The sequence below is a fragment of the Petromyzon marinus genome, chromosome 16 (genome assembly GCF_048934315.1).
Source record: "Petromyzon marinus isolate PM22_M1 ecotype Great Lakes invasive population chromosome 16, UKy_Petmar_22M1.pri1.0, whole genome shotgun sequence".
NCBI classification, from domain to species: domain Eukaryota; kingdom Metazoa; phylum Chordata; class Hyperoartia; order Petromyzontiformes; family Petromyzontidae; genus Petromyzon; species Petromyzon marinus.
The window spans coordinates 14540593-14549270 of NC_133682.1; the positions used below are offsets into that span (position 1 = coordinate 14540593).

Genomic DNA, 8678 nt, shown 5'->3' on the forward strand with positions numbered 1-8678 from the left:
CACTCGCACACAGAGACAGCACTCCTACACAGAGACACAGCACTCCCACACATAGACACAGCACTCCCACACAGAGACACAGCACTCCCACACAGAGACACAGCACTCCCACACTTAGACACAGCACTCCCACACATAGACACAGCACTCCCACACAGAGACACAGCACTACTACACATAGACACAGCACTCCCACACAGAGACACAGCACTCCCACACATAGACACACCACTCCCACACAGAAACACTCCTACACAGAGACACAGCACTCCTACACATAGACACAGCACTCCAACACTTAGACACAGCACTCCTACACATAGACACAGCACTCCCACACAGAGACACAGCACTCCCACACAGAGACACAGCACTCCCACACACATCACTCCCACACTTAGACACATAGACACTCCTACACTTAGACACAGCACTCCCACACACAGCACTCCCACACATAGCACTCCCACACAGAGACACTCCTACACAGAGACACAGCACTCCTACACATAGACACAGCACTCCCACACATAGCACTCCCACACAGAAACACTCCCACACAGAGACAGCACTCCCACACAGAGACACAGCACTCCCACACAGAGACACAGCACTCCTACACAGAGACACAGCACTCCCACACAGAAACACTCCCACACAGAGACAGCACTCCTACACAGAGACACAGCACTCCCACACATAGACACAGCACTCCCACACATAGACACAGCACTCCTACACATAGACACAGCACTCCTACACATAGACACAGCACTCCTACACATAGACACAGCACTCCTACACAGAGACACAGCACTCCCACACATAGACACAGCACTCCTACACAGAGACACTCCCACACAGAGACACAGCTCTCCCACACATAGACACAGCACTCCTACACATAGACACAGCACTCCCACACTTAGACACAGCACTCCTACACAGAGACACAGCACTCCTACACATAGACACAGCACTCCCACACTTAGACACAGCGCTACCGCACAGAGACACAGCACTCCCACACAGACACTCCTACACAGAGACACTCCCACACTTAGACACAGCACTCCCACACATAGACACAGCACTCCCACACAGAGACACAGCACTCCCACACATAGACACAGCACTCCCACACAGAGACACTCCCACACATATACACAGCACTCCCACACATAGACACAGCACTCCCACACATAGACACAGCACTCCCACACTTAGACACAGCACTCCCACACAGAGACACAGCACTCCCACACATAGACACAGCACTCCCACACACAGCACTCCCACACATAGACACAGCACTCCCACACACAGCACTCCCACACATAGACACAGCACTCCCACACATAGCACTCCCACACAGAAACACTCCCACACAGAGACAGCACTCCCACACAGAGACACAGCACTCCCACACAGAGACACAGCACTCCTACACAGAGACACAGCACTCCCACACAGAAACACTCCCACACAGAGACAGCACTCCTACACAGAGACACAGCACTCCCACACATAGACACAGCACTCCCACACATAGACACAGCACTCCTACACATAGACACAGCACTCCTACACATAGACACAGCACTCCTACACATAGACACAGCACTCCTACACAGAGACACAGCACTCCCACACATAGACACAGCACTCCTACACAGAGACACTCCCACACAGAGACACAGCTCTCCCACACATAGACACAGCACTCCTACACATAGACACAGCACTCCCACACTTAGACACAGCACTCCTACACAGAGACACAGCACTCCTACACATAGACACAGCACTCCCACACTTAGACACAGCGCTACCGCACAGAGACACAGCACTCCCACACAGACACTCCTACACAGAGACACTCCCACACTTAGACACAGCACTCCCACACATAGACACAGCACTCCCACACAGAGACACAGCACTCCCACACATAGACACAGCACTCCCACACAGAGACACCCCCACACATATACACAGCACTCCCACACATAGACACAGCACTCCCACACATAGACACAGCACTCCCACACATAGACACAGCACTCCCACACTTAGACACAGCACTCCCACACAGAGACACAGCACTCCCACACATAGACACAGCACTCCCACACACAGCACTCCCACACATAGACACAGCACTCCCACACACAGCACTCCCACACATAGACACAGCACTCCCACACTTAGACACAGCACTCCTACACATAAACACAGCACTCCCACACTTAGACACAGCACTCCCACACAGAGACACAGCACTCCTACACAGAGACACAGCACTCCCACACTTAGACACAGCACTCCTACACAGAGACACAGCACTCCTACACAGAGACACAGCACTCCCACACACAGCACTCCCACACAGAAACAATCCTACACAGAGACACAGCACTCCTACACAGAGACACAGCACTCCCACACATAGCACTCCCACACAGAAACAATCCCACACAGAGACACAACACTCCCACACATAGACACAGCACTCCCACACTTAGACACAGCACTCCTACACATAAACACAGCACTCCCACACTTAGACACAGCACTCCCACACATAGACACAACACTCCCACACATAGACACAACACTCCCACACAGAGACACTCCTACACATAGACACAACACTCCTACACAGAGACACTCCTACACTTAGACACAGCACTCCCACACTTAGACACAGCACTCCTACAGAGACACAGCACTCGCACACAGAGACAGCACTCCTACACAGAGACACAGCACTCCCACACATAGACACAGCACTCCCACACAGAGACACAGCACTCCCACACAGAGACACAGCACTCCCACACTTAGACACAGCACTCCCACACATAGACACAGCACTCCCACACAGAGACACAGCACTACTACACATAGACACAGCACTCCCACACAGAGACACAGCACTCCCACACATAGACACACCACTCCCACACAGAAACACTCCTACACAGAGACACAGCACTCCTACACATAGACACAGCACTCCAACACTTAGACACAGCACTCCTACACATAGACACAGCACTCCCACACAGAGACACAGCACTCCCACACAGAGACACAGCACTCCCACACACATCACTCCCACACTTAGACACATAGACACTCCTACACTTAGACACAGCACTCCCACACACAGCACTCCCACACATAGCACTCCCACACAGAGACACTCCTACACAGAGACACAGCACTCCTACACATAGACACAGCACTCCCACACATAGCACTCCCACACAGAAACACTCCCACACAGAGACAGCACTCCCACACAGAGACACAGCACTCCCACACAGAGACACAGCACTCCTACACAGAGACACAGCACTCCCACACAGAAACACTCCCACACAGAGACAGCACTCCTACACAGAGACACAGCACTCCCACACATAGACACAGCACTCCCACACATAGACACAGCACTCCTACACATAGACACAGCACTCCTACACATAGACACAGCACTCCTACACATAGACACAGCACTCCTACACAGAGACACAGCACTCCCACACATAGACACAGCACTCCTACACAGAGACACTCCCACACAGAGACACAGCTCTCCCACACATAGACACAGCACTCCTACACATAGACACAGCACTCCCACACTTAGACACAGCACTCCTACACAGAGACACAGCACTCCTACACATAGACACAGCACTCCCACACTTAGACACAGCGCTACCGCACAGAGACACAGCACTCCCACACAGACACTCCTACACAGAGACACTCCCACACTTAGACACAGCACTCCCACACATAGACACAGCACTCCCACACAGAGACACAGCACTCCCACACATAGACACAGCACTCCCACACAGAGACACTCCCACACATATACACAGCACTCCCACACATAGACACAGCACTCCCACACATAGACACAGCACTCCCACACTTAGACACAGCACTCCCACACATAGACACAGCACTCCCACACACAGCACTCCCACACATAGACACAGCACTCCCACACACAGCACTCCCACACATAGACACAGCACTCCCACACTTAGACACAGCACTCCCACACATAGACACAGCACTCCCACACAGAGACACTCCCACACATATACACAGCACTCCCACACATAGACACAGCACTCCCACACATAGACACAGCACTCCCACACTTAGACACAGCACTCCCACACATAGACACAGCACTCCCACACACAGCACTCCCACACATAGACACAGCACTCCCACACACAGCACTCCCACACATAGACACAGCACTCCCACACTTAGACACAGCACTCCCACACTTAGACACAGCACTCCCACACAGAGACACAGCACTCCTACATAGAGACACAGCACTCCCACACTTAGACACAGCACTCCTACACAGAGACACAGCACTCCTACACAGAGACACAGCACTCCCACACACAGCACTCCCACACAGAAACAATCCTACACAGAGACACAGCACTCCCACACATAGCACTCCCACACAGAAACAATCCCACACAGAGACACAACACTCCCACACATAGACACAGCACTCCTACACATAGACACAGCACCCCCACACATAGACACAGCACTCCCACACAGAGACACAGCACTCCCACACAGAGACACAGCACTCCCACACTTAGACACAGCACTCCTACACATAGACACAGCACTCCTACACAGACACAGCACTCCTACACATAGACACAGCACTCCCACACAGAGACACAGCACTCCCACACATAGACACAGCACTCCCACACAGAAACACTCCTACACAGAGACACAGCACTCCTACACATAGACACAGCACTCCAACACTTAGACACAGCACTCCTACACATAGACACAGCACTCCCACACAGAGACACAGCACTCCTACACAGAGACACAGCACTCCCACACGTAGACACAGCACTCCAACACTTAGACACAGCACTCCTACACATAGACACAGCACTCCCACACAGAGACACAGCACTCCCACACACATCACTCCCACACAGAAACACTCCCACACAGAGACACAGCACTCCTACACATAGACACTCCACACATAGACACAGAAACACTCCCACACTTAGACACAGCACTTCTACACAGAGACACAGCACTCCCACACATAGACACAGCACTCCCACACATAGACACAGCACTCCTACACATAGACACAGCACTCCTACACATAGACACAGCACTCCTACACAGAGACACAGCACTCCCACACATAGACACAGCACTCCTACACAGAGACACTCCCACACAGAGACACAGCTCTCCCACACATAGACACAGCACTCCCACACAGAGACACATAGACACTCCTACACAGAGCCACAGCACTCCCACACTTAGACACAGCACTACCGCACAGAGACACATAGACACAGCACTCCCACACAGAGACACATAGACACTCCCACACAGAGACACAGCACTCCCACACTTAGACACAGCACTCCCACACAGAGACACATAGACACTCCCACACAGAGACACAGCACTCCCACACTTTGACACAGCACTACCGCACAGAGACACATAGACACAGCACTCTCACACAGAGACACACAGACACTCCCACACAGAGACACAGCACTCCCACACTTAGACACAGCACTACCGCACAGAGACACATAGACACAGCACTACCGCACAGAGACACATAGACACAGCGCTACCGCACGTGTACCTTGACCCGGGCCCCACGCGAGCTGGCGGCGTGGCGCTGTGGCCCGCGCTGTGGCCCCTCTCGCCGCGCCCGTCGTGCGTCACGACACTCGCGGCGGTGGCGGCGCCATCCTTCCTCCTCCTCCTCTCTCTCCCTGCCTCGCTCCTGCTGCTGCTGCTGCCTCCTCCTCTCTCTCCCTCCTTCTGCTGCTTCTCCTGCTGCCTTCCTCCTCCTCTCTCTCCCTGCTCCTGCTGCTACCTCCTCCTCCTCTCTCTCCCTGCTCCTGCTACTGCCTCCTCCTCTCTCTCTCTCTCCCTGCCTCGCTCCTGCTGCTGCTGCCTCCTCCTCCTCTCTCTCCTCCCTCGCCCTGTAACTTCCACAGCGGGCTCAGACGGCGCACGCGCGGGGAGGGGGCTGGGCACGGGGATCGAGGGGGGGGGCTGGGCACGGGGATCGAGGGGGGGGGCGGGGATCGAGGGGGGAACAGGCTACGAAGTGGCCACGCGTGTCCGGCCCTGGACCGTGAATCGGCGACTGACTTCGTTATTGTCATTAAACCCTGACCATCTCATTAGCCCTGTCGCAGATCTCAAAGAGGGATGCCGGTCATCGTCGTGAAGTCTCTCACACTCCCCTCAATAACCCCCAATGTGTGTCATCGTCGTGAAGTCTCTCACACTCCCCTCAATAACCACCACCATGTGTCATCGTCGTGAAGTCTCTCACACTCCCCTCAATAACCCCCTACCGTGTGTCATCATCGTGAAGTCTCTCACACTCCCCTCAATAACCCCCACCCCGTGTGTCATCATCGTGAAGTCTCTCACACTCCCCTCAATAACCACCACCATGTGTCATCGTCGTGAAGTCTCTCACACTCCCCTCAATAACCACCACCGTGTGTCATCGTCGTGAAGTCTCTCACACTCCCCTCAATAACCACCACCGTGTGTGTCATCGTCGTGAAGTCTCTCACACTCCCCTCAATAACCCCCAATGTGTCATCGTCGTGAAGTCTCTCACACTCCACTCAATAACCCCCAATGTGTCATCATCGTGAAGTCTCTCACACTCCCCTCAATAACCACCCCGTGTGTCATCATCGTGAAGTCTCTCACACTCCCCTCAATAACCACCCCCGTGTGTCATCGTCGTGAAGTCTCTCACACTCCCCTCAATAACCACCACCGTGTGTGTCATCGTCGTGAAGTCTCTCACACTCCCCTCAATAACCACCCCGTGTGTCATCATCGTGAAGTCTCTCACACTCCCCTCAATAACCACCACCGTGTGTGTCATCGTCGTGAAGTCTCTCACACTCCCCTCAATAACCACCACCGTGTGTCATCATCGTGAAGTCTCTCACACTCCCCTCAATAACCACCACCGTGTGTGTCATCATCGTGAAGTCTCTCACAATCCCCTCAATAACCACCACCGTGTGTCATCGTGAAGTCTCTCACACTCCCCTCAATAACCACCACCGTGTGTGTCATCGTGAAGTCTCTCACACTCCCCTCAATAACCCTCAATGTGTCATCGTCGTGAAGTCTCTCACACTCCCCTCAATAACCACCACCGTGTGTGTCATCGTCGTGAAGTCTCTCACACTCCCCTCAATAACCACCACCGTGTGTCATCGTCGTGAAGTCTCTCACACTCCCCTCAATAACCACCACCCGTGTGTCATCATCGTGGAGTCTCTCACACTCCCCTCAATAACCCATCGTCGTGAAGTCTCTCACACTCCCCTCAGTAACCACCACCGTGTGTCATCATCGTCGTGAAGTCTCTCACACTCCCCTCAGTAACCACCACCGTGTGTCATCGTCGTGAAGTCTCTCACACTCCCCTCAATAACCACCCCAATGTGTCATCGTCGTGAAGTCTCTCACACTCCCCTCAATAACCACCCCAATGTGTCATCGTCGTGAAGTCTCTCACACTCTCCTCAATAACCACCACCGTGTTTCATCGTCGTGAAGTCTCTCACACTCCCCTCAATAACCACCCCAATGTGTCATCGTCGTGAAGTCTCTCACACTCCCCTCAATAACCCCCCCGTGTGTCATCATCGTGAAGTCTCTCACACTCCCCTCAATAACCACCCCAATGTGTCATCGTCGTGAAGTCTCTCACACTCCCCTCAATAACCCCCAATGTGTCATCGTCGTGAAGTCTCTCACACTCCCCTCAATAACCACCACCGTGTGTGTCATCATCGTGAAGTCTCTCACACTCCCCTCAATAACCACCACCGTGTGTCATCGTCGTGAAGTCTCTCACACTCCCCTCAATAACCACCACCATGTGTCATCGTCGTGAAATCTCTCACACTCCCCTCAATAACCACCACCGTGTGTGTCATCATCGTGAAGTCTCTCACACTCCCCTCAATAACCACCACCGTGTGTCATCGTCGTGAAGTCTCTCACACTCCCCTCAGTAACCACCACCATGTGTCATCGTCGTGAAGTCTCTCACACTCCCCTCAATAACCACCACCGTGTGTGTCATCATCGTGAAGTCTCTCACACTCCCCTCAATAACCCCCAATGTGTCATCGTCGTGAAGTCTCTCACACTCCCCTCAATAACCACCACCACCGTGTGTGTCATCATCGTGAAGTCTCTCACACTCCCCTCAATAACCACCACCGTGTGTCATCGTCGTGAAGTCTCTCACACTCCCCTCAATAACCACCACCGTGTGTGTCATCGTCGTGAAGTCTCTCACACTCCCCTCAATAACCACCCCGTGTGTCATCATCGTGAAGTCTCTCACACTCCCCTCAATAACCACCACCATGTGTGTCATCGTGAAGTCTCTCACACTCCCCTCAATAACCACCACCGTGTGTGTCATCGTGAAGTCTCTCACACTCCCCTCAATAACCCTCAATGTGTCATCGTCGTGAAGTCTCTCACACTCCCCTCAATAACCACCACCGTGTGTGTCATCGTCGTGAAGTCTCTCACACTCCCCTCAA

The 8678-nt window shown here is 53.3% G+C and overlaps 1 protein-coding gene across 1 annotated transcript in view; it reads right to left on the minus strand.

Moving 5' to 3' along the window:
- Window positions 1–6035, minus strand: part of LOC116942811 (volume-regulated anion channel subunit LRRC8D-like) — an 82096-nt gene extending 76061 nt beyond the window's left edge. Inside the window, exon 1 of the mRNA XM_032955118.2 lies at window positions 5711–6035. The gene's annotated coding sequence lies outside the window, so the exon portion shown is untranslated. The remainder of the gene's footprint in view (window positions 1–5710) is intronic.
- Window positions 6036–8678: the final 2643 nt, after the last annotated feature.